Source organism: Homarus americanus, unplaced genomic scaffold, assembly GCF_018991925.1.
Source record: "Homarus americanus isolate GMGI-L3 unplaced genomic scaffold, GMGI_Hamer_2.0 scaffold34921, whole genome shotgun sequence".
Taxonomy (NCBI): Eukaryota; Metazoa; Arthropoda; class Malacostraca; order Decapoda; family Nephropidae; genus Homarus; species Homarus americanus.
Window position 1 is genome coordinate 23,341,687 of NW_024741901.1, and position 13,722 is coordinate 23,355,408.

General features: G+C 45.1%; 1 protein-coding gene across 3 annotated transcripts in view; it reads right to left on the minus strand.

Moving 5' to 3' along the window:
• LOC121876220 (orphan steroid hormone receptor 2-like) overlaps positions 1-13,722 on the minus strand; it is a 56,934-nt gene that overhangs the window by 17,119 nt on the left and 26,093 nt on the right. The gene's annotated exons all lie outside the window — the stretch shown is intronic.

The following is a 13,722-nucleotide window of genomic DNA, read 5'->3' on the forward strand; positions in this document are numbered from 1 at the left end:
TGGTCTTGAGGTCGTCCTGGGGAGCCTGTAAGTTACAGTGATGCTCAGTTGTCACTGTGGGTGGCTGGTTGGTGTGAGGGGGACCAAACAGACAGGGACCTCCAAGCTTAAACTTGAATTTCCCATGGGTGGCTAGTGCATGGTGCATATTGCATGACTTGAAAACCACATAAGTCTCACCATCAAGAAGCCTGACCACCTACAGCCCACCAAGCCAGACTCTACTGCTCTAAGCAAGGCAATGTTACACCCATCCCCAGTCTGTAGTGTCTAGTACAGCCAGAGGCAAACCAATACAGACACAACCAAATGGATAGCACGGAGACAGGAGGAGGGTGGGGGGCACACGGAAACAATCTGGAATGAATTATAAGCCAGGAGACAAAAGTGACCAGGGGTGAGGGAGGACAATGTACAAGGCACATGCATGGAAGAGGATAGGGAGGTGCAACAGGCAATCAACAGTGTGGGGGGAGAAGGACTGGTGGCGTGTGCTGTCTGCATGACCAGGAGCCCCGGCACGCTATAGTACCGAGGGGAAGGAGGAGCCATGCTGGGTAATAATAGAGATGGCTCAAGCTGCGTCTTAACAACATCCCTCAACAGTGTGATATATCCGTCCACTCCCACACCTGGTAACTAACATCTTAAGGATTCCCTTCTCGGATCCACGTGAGGCTTAAAACCTTCCCTTACAAAGAATAGTCAGGTCAGCTTTGTACTGCTTATCACGATCATCTCCATCTTATAGACACCATCATTTGCATGCACACACATACACACGTTACGATGTTTCTATTCTTCGCTTGGCATCCCCAAGGTTCACACACACACACACACACACACACACACACACACACACACACACACACACACACACACACACACACACACACACACACACACACACACACACACACACACACACACACACACACACACACACACACACACACACATTCTTCACAGCATCATGATTGGAAGTTCACAAGGGTGGGTGTTCAAATGTGTGGGTGGTGAGTGTTCAGTAGCGCTGGTGGCCACTTTCCCCCGGGAACACAGATCGGCAGGGCCGCTGCCACTGTTGAGTGACTGTCACTGACGTGCAGGGCCCCTCGCCGCACATTACCGCTAACAACGCATCACACGAATACACTTTACCAAGCTAATGTTTCCCTCCTGCACACAAGGTTGACCTCAAAATTCGTCAGGGACATCACGTTTATTAAGCTTCACTCATACTTTGCTCCCATTAAGCAAGTTTTTGTCGGATAATCTTACACCAGATTGAGTTAAGAGACATCAGGGCTAAATCATCCCTTGTCGAAAGGTCCTGAAGTGTATAAGCCACCCCATCTTTTCCTGTCTCACCTCACACCACCACCGCCTCGTTATCAACCAATAAAAATTCCGTTAACTAACACATTAATTGTTACTCTAAATTATCCGTTATATTTGGACCCCTTTCCCCTCCCCGTCACCATCGCCACCCTCTTGGTGTTAAATGCGGTGGACGGGTTAATTAACACTCTCTCCCGCTCCTGACAAAAGCACAAGTGACTGGGGTGTCTCACGTGCTGTGCCACGCTATCACAGGCAGTTCCCGCCTCTCAACATGGATTTTAGTCCCTCGCTGATAAAAAGGATCACCGCCCCTCGTGTTTTACTCGCCTAGCACTATCTTGCCACACCCTAGTGAAATCTAAGGCAGGGATGATGGTGATATATCCAGTGGGCGTCGAGATGGTTCACCAGGGAGTGTCATGACTACGGGGTTTTGACATTCGTCACCCCATGTGGTACAGCGTGTTGTTGCAGATAGCGAGGTCCCGCTCTTGTACAACCGTGAAGGTTTTGTCACACAAAACCCAACGAGGGAAGAATCAGATAGGCGTGCTTCAGTCTTTTTCACTCCGCCAATGTCCGGAAAAGCAAAGGAAACTGAAAGTGACTTGTGGAGACCCGCCTGACCCACACCCCCTTCCTCCCCCACACACCCTTCAATCATTTCACTTTCTCTTATTATATAATTACATTTTATCTCATTAAGTAATCATTAATTATCTCAGTTTGTAATAAACCTAAACAATAAAGAACAAACTACAATGAGCTAATTTCCATCAAGACAGCAATAATTACAGTTATCCATAATTGGTAAACACATCGGTTGCGTCTCAAGATATAATCAAACGAGTCTCTATAAATATACACACCTGTGTTTTATATTGCGGTAATGAGGAACAAGAAGCCATCCAGGTGTTGTAATTATGTCAGAAGATTAAAAATATCATTACATTTAATAAAACCCATAGCCAGTCAGAGCAGCCAGAGGGAGGGAGAGGGGTCAGGGGGTGTTGGTGAGGAGAGGGTCAGGGTGTGGTGAGGAGAGGGTCAGGGGTGTTGGTGAGAGGTCAGGGGGAGAGAGGGTCAGGGGGTGCAGGGGGTGGGAGGAGAGGGAGAGGGGTCAGGGGTGTTGGTGAGGAGAGGGGTCAGGGGGTGTTGGTGAGGGAGAGGGTCAGGAGCTGTTAGTGAGGGAGAGGGTCAGGAGGTGAAGGAGAGGGGTCAGGTGATGTTGGTGAGGAGATAGGGGTCAGGAAGTGTTGGTGAGGGAGACGGATGTTGGTGAGGGAGAGAGGGGGTCAAGTGTTGGTGAGAGGGGTCAGGAGGGGTCAGGGTGGGATGCAGGCAGCCAGCAGGAGTGGGGTGAGTGGTGGACAGTGATCAATACAAGGGGACCACCAGCCTCACCAGGGACTGCCTCGCGGGGGTCACTAATACCACAACTAACATTTCCAACTCGGCTCCCACCTCCTCCACACAAACACGCCACAAAAACAAAAACAAAAAAATAAGACAAAAACAGGTAAGTGGATGATGAAGCAGTGTTGTGAACCTGATAGTAAATACTGTATAACATTTCTCAGTTTAGCTGCTGTGTCCTTCAAAGGCGACTGGAGTGGAGGCCAGTCAAGTGGGGCGCTCAAAAACTGCACACACACACACAACACAACGCAGGTGAGTTTCCAAGGCTCACCTGTCGACCACACGGTATCAACCATGACGTCCCCACCTTCAACCTGTCCTCTTTTACCCCCCACCATGACACGTCAAGGATAAACAACATGGCTTATTGGTCATAAAGAGAAAACAATTGAACATCATGGTGTAGCCTCATCAGGTGACCTTGTAGTGAGTCACCCTTAATATACTACACCTGCCCTTACTGACTCACTACACACACACAAGACAATTTAATAACGTCACCATACAGAGACTCTAATATGGTTCAGAAACATTGCTGTAGTGTCGAGCTTCCGTATTATATGTTCTTGTAGTAAGACTAACAATATAAAACGGTATGTGTAGGTAAATTATATACACCACATATTAGGCTACATGTCGTTAGCCAACATAACAACACGTACAGTAAGTCTGGTGGTCACCTTCCATGTTTACGAGGCAATGTTCCTGTGTTCCATATAAGGACGCCTTCCTGCAGTTAACTTGTTATCGTTAAAATAAATGAATGGCAGAGAGCTTTGTTGGTGAGGCGAGGAAGACGACTTCAAAGATTATTATTATTATTATTAACATACCATAACCAAAACACTGAACTAAACAAGGGCCATAGATCACCTTACCCCTTTCACCGCGTGTCACGCACTTGCCATTTTATTCTGGCTACCGCCGGACGATTTTATTCAGCTTAGGGTAACCTCCGCTGTGGAAGGGTTAATGTTAGGTAACCAGTGAGGATGAACAAGAGGTAATGGGCTACACTATACAGGGGATGGTGCAGGGTATAGTCAGCTGTCTCCCCTGTATTGGTGTGGTCAGGACTGGTGCTATGACCCCCTACCCTACCCACCACCTCTCTCCCCCAAGCTATATCAACTAACTTTACTATTTCATGTTTCTGACCTTCCGGTAATGGGGTCGACACTTTGGTCTTCTATGTGTGAATCATGCGCTGAGGGTCATTCTATCCCATGCTAAAAGGGACTACTGTATTACTGCTATTAAAGGACGGTGTGTGGTGCGTGTTTCAGAATGATTTAAGTCATCACGAGAGCTGCGTAAATAACAAGTGTTTGGTACTTATTCAACCAAACTTATCGCCACAACTACTTGATACAGCCCACTGAGGCCCCGCTGTAGGCCACGAGGGGGTGCTGCAATATACTGGGGTAAGTTGTATAGTTAAAAAATAAAAACAACTTTCTCTCACACACCGACTCACAAAGCATGTGTCCGGATCCACAATATATATGCAGCCCCTTCCCCAAACGCACCCATTTCATAATACACAACTAACACACACACACACACACACACACACACACACACACACACCAGAGCCCTTTACGTAACAAAAACTTACCGAACCTACGATAGTTCCGTAACAGACACGTGAGAATCCTTAACACTGGTGATGAGGACGCGTGAGAGGTCCTCATTAGTTCCTCCGCTATGTCGTGACTCATCTGGCGGAAGCGTTTTTGATTCGGTGTAATCGGCCAGACGTCAATGGTAACACAGCTCGGTGGAGGAGGCAAGATCTCTTGAAACAGTATCAGGTAAAGTGGAGGCAAACACCTTGCAGCATCTGGCCACGATCAGGAAGAAAATCGAGCGACCCGGGTGTGTGGCCACGAGTCGACGACCAAAAAAATGATCAATAGCACCCACTGGGCTACGATAAAGGGCGTGGCATTTACATTCGGGGTCGCCTAAGGTCACACAGTAGCCACCCGGCTGTTGAGAGGGGAACATGAGGCAGCAGCGGGCCAGAAGGATGAGGGACCGCCTTACCTCCAGTGCCGGGTTCAAGGAGCCACTGCCGCCACTTCTGGGTACGCTCTCACAACGCTCGTTACTGTAGCTCACAACACCCATGACTTTTAGATATTTTTAATGCCATGGACTTATCTGCGGCAGTCGACAATAAGTTAATTAGTTAAAGGTGTAAGTATTCTCTCTCTCTCTGACCGCCTGGGAGGTAAACAACAAAAACATAATGTGATAACCCCACTGCGCCTGTAAATACGAATAACCAAGAGATAATTCCCGACAATGGCACAGCGTGAGGGTGTCACCTTTACTACGGAGAAATACATAAAGTTAACGCTACTGGACGTCAGGTCATATGTGTACGGGGAAGTGACCGGAGAATAAATGACCTAAAAATATAACCTACTTTCCGGACTCTCACGTGACCCAACATGTGACCTGAGCTAACAAAACAGCGTCACAAACAGCTGCGTTACGGCTAAAAATAAAAAAGGAAAAAACTCACGGTCATTATTCCCACAACATAGATAAAATTAAGGGTTTTCACTGCAGTATTTATTTCCCCCTGGGCGTCAAATTTACCTAAGGATAACTAACATCTTTAGATAATGCCTAAAATCAGTTAAAAACCTTCACTATACCATAACACTCACGACCACCAACAGTTCTCGAAGCCATTGAACAAACGACCCAAATAACCTTGTTACCGTCACTGTTACCACAACGTTAACTCTTCCTGCCTCACACAACAAGATCATAAAGAGACTCCCGTAACACCAGTCTTAAACCACTCAATAACACCACCATAATACCAGTCTTAAACCACTCAATAACACCACCATAATACCAGTCTTAAACCACTCAGTAACACCACCATAATACCAGTCTTAAACCACTCAATAACACCACCATAATACCAGTCTTAAACCACTCAATAACACCACCATAATACCAGTCTTAAACCACTCAGTAACACCACCATAATACCAGTCTTAAACCACTCAATAACCACCATAATACCAGTCTTAAACCACTAATAATACCAGTCTTAAACCACTCAATAACACCACCATAATACCAGTCTTAAACCACTCAGTAACACCACCATAATACCAGTCTTAAACCACTCAATAACACCACCATAATACCAGTCTTAAACCACTCAATAACACCACCATAATACCAGTCTTAAACCAGTCTCCAGTCCCACTCACACCACCATTATACCAGTCTTAAACCACTCAATAACACCCACCACCAGTCTTAAACCACACACCATAATAGTCTTAAACACTCAATAACACCATAATACCAGTCTTAAACCACTCCAATAACACCACCATAATACCAGTCTTAAACCACCCATATAAACCACCACACCACCATAATACCAGTCTTAAACCACTCAATAACACCACCATAATACCAGTCTTAAACCACTCAGTAACACCACCATAATACCAGTCTTAAACCACTCAATAACACCACCATAATACCAGTCTTAAACCACTCAGTAACACCACCATAATACCAGTCTTAAACCACTCAATAACACCACCATAATACCAGTCTTAAACCACTCAATAACACCACCATAATACCAGTCTTAAACCACTCAGTAACACCACCATAATACCAGTCTTAAACCACTCAATAACACCACCATAATACCAGTCTTAAACCACTCAATAACACCACCATAATACCAGTCTTAAACCACTCAGTAACACCACCATAATACCAGTCTTAAACCACTCAATAACACCACCATAATACCAGTCTTAAACCACTCAATAACACCACCATTATACCAGTCTTAAACCACTCAGTAACACCACCATTATACCAGTCTTAAACCACTCAGTAATACCACCATAATACCAGTGTTAAACCACTCAGTAATACCACCATAATACCAGTCTTAAACCACTCAGTAACACCACCATTATACCAGTCTTAAACCACCAAACACCACCATCCAGTTTAAACCCACTCAGTAACACCACCATTATACCAGTCTTAAACCACTCAGTAACCCCACCATTATACCAGTCTTAAACCACTCAGTAACACCACCATATACCAGTCTTAAACCACTCAATAACACCACCATAATACCAGTCTTAAACCACTCAATAACACCACCATAATACCAGTCTTAAACCACTCAGTAACACCACCATTATACCAGTCTTAAACCACTCAATAACACCACCATAATACCAGTCTTAAACCACTCAGTAACCCCACCATTATACCAATCTTAAACCACTCAGTAACACCACCATAATACCAGTCTTAAACCACTCAATAACACCACCATAATACCAGTCTTAAACCACTCAATAACACCACCATAATACCAGTCTTAAACCACTCAGTAATACCACCATAATACCAAACCATCAGTATTAATCATCAATAACTTCTTGATCCACTACACTCCAACAAAAGAAAGAATTCAACCGTAAAATCCAAACTTCCTTCTTTGGGTTCATCCATATATTATTTTTAGCACTTGACCTCTTAACTCCCTAGAAGAGTCGTGTCTTTCCTTCATATTATTCTACTGACAAAACACAAACTAAAAATTTCTATTTACTTCATCACAGACTCGTCCATCATCTCTCTCCTCCTCCTCTTCATCACCTCCTCCATATCTTCCCTACATCTTAGACAATCTCTCCTCACTTTCTCTTTTCTGCCAATATTATTATTTTTTTGGTCATGGTCATTGTGGCAGCGACATCCAATCTATATGACCCTGCCTCTTTTTTTTTTAACCTAAGTCACAACGTACTTCATTCCTTATCATGCCACTGTACTTAATGTAAATTCCTTTATGTCAAACTTCATCATCAGTATCTTTCACCTCCACCTCACTTGTGTTCATCTCTCTCTCTCTCTCTCTGCTGAAGAAAATCGTTTCCCTACATTGACTCATTAATTGGGGTAAAATATAAGTGTGTGAATGGTATATATCAGCTGGTAACTCCTACAGGTGTGTTACGGTAATGCCTCTACCTGTGTGTACGACGTGATCACCTACGTAATACAGTTCATTACTCTATGATTAGTGTGGAAAACTCTCTACCTGTTTCTCTGCTGCCGCTTAACGCTAGGAGATAAAGTGTAAGTGTGTTAAAGTGACCTGTACCTGTAATAGGGTAAGCTCTTGTGATCGACCCATGAGGCCACGTGTCTACTGTAATGTTGTTTCGACGTTCGTGGGGATACACTGGTTACAGAACAATATATCAAATTAAATGAAAATACCCAGATGTGACCCAAGTGAGAGGGGAAGGGAGGGGTGGGGTGGGTCCTGATGGCAGGGGAGGCGTCACGCCACCGTGGGAACTGGACACCTGCTGCTGCTGCTACACCTGGGGACTGACCTCCTCCTCCCAGACCCACCCTATCCCTAGACAGCCACACACAACCTATCCCTAAACCCTTTCAGACCTAACCACACCCGATGTTGCCCGTCTCAACCCGGCCACACCTGACCTGGCCTATCCCGACCTGGCATCAGGCCCGTCCCGACCTGGCACCTGGCCCGTCCCGACCTGGCTAACCCCGTCAGACACCACTACTCGGGACACTGTTGGTGGCTCAGGTGTCAGTCACTGGCCTCGTCCACTACTACTTTTTATACTAATATATAACTCAACATCTAAGGCACGATATAAATTCAAAACATGAGTCATACAAATGGAGGTTGAAGGGAGAGCAGCGATTCCCAGGGCAAGTGACACCATCTTCAGGAAATGCATCAGGGCGCACACACACCACTGTAGGAAGTGCTGGTGTTAAAAGGCCATAGAGCACTGTGTGTAGGAAGAGTTACACCACACAACACCCCTCCTTCCCTCCACCCAGGCCCAAATATCGGAACATAAACAAGATGAACTGTAAAAGGTCTGGGACAAAAAAATCTTCAACCAAATAAAGTTCTGTGTAAAATGAAATCCAAACAGCCGAAATTCACTTAAAAGTCAAACCCATCGTGAAATTAACATCAGCAGTCTTATTTATAACTAAACTGAAATGGCGGGTACTAAATCTATAAACTTATTCCCTTATCAACAAACTAATTCATAACTACACAATTTATGCTTGAGTAATGCATCATTAAAATTCCTCACACACTAAATTAATTTATTTTTAATTAATCTTATCAGCAAATTCACCCAGTACTGCTCCATGGTCAGACACAATAAAATAAAGCGAAAAGTAACCAAACTCATTCTTACTTAATCTGAACCATAAAACATCAACTCATTTACAACTAATCCAAACACGAAAATAATCTAATCGTCACAAATATCAACAAATTCATTCATAACTAAGCTTAAACTGCTCTAAGCCAAAGGTTAAATAATGCAGTAAGCCTCAGGTTAATCTTACTTGCCCAGGAGAGAAGTGTTGCGTGTAATATAAACTGAACTAATAACAAAAATTGTAGTTAAAAGTGGAAGTAATGATAAGGGTGGCAGAGGAGAGGCGTCGGAGCCTTTAATTTGTGTTGTGAAGACGAGAGAGAGAGAGAGAGAGAGAGAGAGAGAGAGAGAGAGAGAGAGAGAGAGAGAGAGAGAGCCTTGTCAGTCGTGTTGTAACGTGAGACTCTTGGGTGTCATGGCAATGTGTCAGTGACCTCGGTCCGTATCCTCAAACATCCCATACTTGCTTAAAACCTTACACACACACACACACACACACACACACACACACACAGACACACACACACACACACACACACAATAATAATAATAATAATGGCTGTTACATATAAAAGGTAGTAGTAGCAATTAAAGTACAGATTGTAGCTAATATGAACGGAGTTTAAGCTGTGCCCCTAAGCAACAACGAAGGCTTTCTAACCTAACCATCTCACGTAACTTCCTAACAATTATCTAACCTAACTAATCTAACCTACACGATTATATAGCCTGATCTATACAACCTGAACTAATCTAACCCTTAAGTCGATTTATTCTGTTTCAATTAATATAAAGCTAACGTTCTACCTAACCTAACCAACTGCCCAACTACACTGTCGAAACAACGTAACGCCGTGTACCTCGCATAAGCCCAACCAACTCGTAGTGTCAATGTCCTCTCTCTCTCTCAACATACATTGCCCTGAAATATTCTGGGTTAATCTGCATCCATATCTGCAAATGGCTGACACGTGAAAGAATTCCTCAACATATCAGGTAATCAACACATCACTAACTCGAAAAGCATCAATATTTTCTTTCAAATCACCGTGATTAATCATACGGGCCCCATTATAACAGGTCTAAATTTTAAATGAACAAATCAATCACATTAGGGGTTCAATTCTAATGACACCCAATCCTACTTGTTTGGTTTGGTTAGGGGGGCCCAGTGGGAGGGAACATTGTATGCCTATCAGACCTGGGCCCATTTAACCTGTAGCGATATATCACCAACTAGTACTACAATAATTAATGACACAAGTACAATACCAATAATTACTGCCATCCTCCCAAAACTGGATCTACACGTGGAGCCCATCGTCACTGCCTTGCGACTTCACTTTCCTAGTAACTTTGTTTATCCTGTTCACGATGACGTCAAAGGGATAAAAGAAAACGTTGGAGGGAGGACTACTCTAGATCCTCGCCCGGGTAGGACTGATCTTATATCTTTATGTTATCTTGTATTGAGGATGCAAGGTGATTTTTATTACTAAAATAGCCACAAAACACACGACAAAAGTCTAGAAAAATAATAAAAATTGTGTATGAAAATTTAAAAAAATCGACGATCGTAAATCTTTAGAAACAAGTAGAAATGACTAATATATAAATAAATAAATAATTATATATATTTTTAGTCACCATTCCAGACAGACACAAATATTAAAGACGACAACATCACCACTAACCTACATCACCATTAACTTACATCACCATTATCGTCATCACTAACCTACATCACCATTAACTTACATCACCATTATCGTCATCACTAACCTACATCACCATTAACTTACATCACCATTATCGTCACCACTAACCTACATCACCATTATCGTCACCACTAACCTACGTCACCATTATCGTCACCACTAACCTACATCACCATTATCGTCACCACTAACCTACATCACCATTATCGTCACCACTAGCCTACATCACCATTATCGTCACCACTAACCTACATCACCATTATCGTCAACACTAAAAAACAAAAAGATTCTTTGCTCTTAAATGACAACTGTTGCTTTTATACTAAGTTGGTGAAGCAGAGAATTATAACAACAACCAGTCACCACTACTCATCACCACCACATTAAAGTACTGTATGTCACCACGCAGGTCACCACTTTACCTCCGTGCGTCACCAAGCAACATTTACCGCACACACACACATGTGACAGCCAGGTTGAACGGCCTTGCTAATGATGAGGGATCCAGGTCAGCATAACACCCAGGCAGTTCTATACTCGCCCTTGCTGACCCCAGGCTGGCGACCCCACATGACCCCACACTGGTGATGACCGTACTACAAGATTAGATTTTTTTTTTATTGCCCCCGAGGGGGCTAGTTTATTGGGCACCCCCTTACATCCTGTGCAAGGTGTAGCGCAGAAGCGTTTACAGCGCCCATCTGGGAAGCATGCGGAGTTCATGCTTGCTTATGACTCATGCATTAAGGGCAGCCTGAAGGGTCATGGGTTTTGCCCTCCGTGACCCCTTCTTGGTGACCTAAGGTTACTGACCCCATAACCAACCCCTTCCGTGTCTACCCTGGTGACCCCACTCCCCCCTACCGTGACCCCAGCCTAGTGACCCCCCTCGCACATCCGCCCCTCACCTCAGCTTGGCACTCAGCTATGACGTCATGTGCCACTCTTACGGTATTATGTCTTAAAGTGGCACTAGGTGACGTCAAGTGGCACTCTACTAATGTAATGACGTCATGTGACAATCGTGTATGATAACGTCACACAGAACTTTGGTAATGACTTCACGTGGCACTGTGACATCACGTGACACACTGATAATAAAATGGCGTTACGTGGCACACTCCAGTACGATAATGACGCCATGTAGCACTCTGGTGATACAATGTTTTCACGTGGCACTTGTGAAGACGAGCTACTCTAGTAACACAATGTGCGTGGTAGTGGCGTCACGTGGCAGCAATACTATACTGTACATGGTGAACTGTGAGAGATACATGATAAGAGAGGAAGTGGGAGTGAAGGAGGCTCAACAAGGGGGTGAGGGAGGAGGGGTGAGGGGGTGAGAGAAGAAAGGGAAGAGTGCCAATAACGAGGCTGAAAAGAGATGGCAAAGGCGAGGAGAGGAAGAATGAAGAAGGGGAAAGGAAGGAGGAGAGGGGGAGTAGGTATGTATGGGGGAATATGATGGAAGGAAAATGTGTAAGGGGAGGAGGAGGAATGAAACATAGAAAGGTGTAGAGGATGAAGAGTGGGATAAGAAGGAAGAAAAGGAGGAGGAGGGAGGTAGGTAGGTAGGTGCCAGCAAGAGGAGGGAGAGAGGCACTATGGTCGCGGGCGGCCAGGTCATGTGTCACTATGGTGAGGAGAGTCTTCACCAGAGATGCTGAATCAAAATAGACAAAAATATTACCGTGGGGGAGCGTGGAGGGGGAGAGGGGGAGAGGGAGAGGGGGGAGAGGGGGGAGGGCAGTGGCAGCGTAGTCGGTGGAGTCGGTGACCCCGCTGGATCGATCGTTGTCTCGGTGAACTAGGCCGGGTCGGGTCAACAAACGGCCGGGCGCTGCCGCCACCGCTCTGGCCCGCTCCCGCTGCCGTTACTGTTACTGCTGTTATTGTTGTTACTGTTACTACTGGTGTTACTGCTGCTGCACCTGTTAATACTGCCACTGGAGCTACTGGTGTTACTTGTGCTAGCGCCAAAGATGTTGTTGTTGTTGTTGTTGTTGTTGTCAGTGACGGTGTGAGAGATACTGCTTTGATGTAGCGACTGTTGGCACTGTCGTTAGTGTAATTGTTGTTGTTGTAGTGGTAGTGTTGTTGTTGGCGTTTATGTTGATGGTGCTAGTGTTAGTACTGGTGTTAATGGTGATGGTGGTGCTAGTTGGTGGTGGCGTTAATGGTGATGGTGCTAGTGTTAGTACTGGAGTTAATGGTGTTGATGGTGCTAGTGTTAGTACTGGTGTTAATGGTGATGCTAGTGGTGTTACGAGTCTAGAAGTATGTGTCAGGTTACCAGGGGAGGTTAGGTGACAGGTGAGGGCCACACAGGTGAGTCAACTGGTATCACTCTTACCTGAATGCCCCCCCCCCCTACCCCTAAGGCGTTTAAGTCCCCTAAGGGTTAATTGATGGTCGGTCGGTCTCTCTCTCTCTCTCTCTCTCTCTCTCTCTCTCACAATCTTACTAGACCCTAACCTAACCTAACCTAACCTAACCTAACCCAACCTGACCTAACCTACTGTCGAGTTAGTAAGTGTTGGCGGCTACGATGGACAGGTGTGTGTGTGTGTAATACCCGACCTCCACAACCTCTCCCTCACTCTGACGTCACTACTTCCCAATTCCTAAATTTTAACCTCCAATGACCTCTAAGTTAACCTCCCATGACCTCCAAGTTAACCTCCCGTGACCTCTCAGTTGAACTCCCGTGACCTCCAAGTAGGCTAGAAGCTCTTGACTTCCTCGACCTGGGCTGGAGGTACACCTGACCTGATCAATAGTCTCCCCCCTCCTCCTCCCCTCCAGCAGGTAAAACCCTTATCCCCTCCCCCTTGCAGGCATACTCCCTACCGCTACACCATCCCCATAGTTACCCCTCCCCTACCTCCAAGAAGCCCTTCTAACCCCCAGCATCAGGCAACCTCTCCCCCACAAACAGGTACATACCACCCCCATCCCCATAGCAAGTACCACCATTCATAACCCCTTCCCCT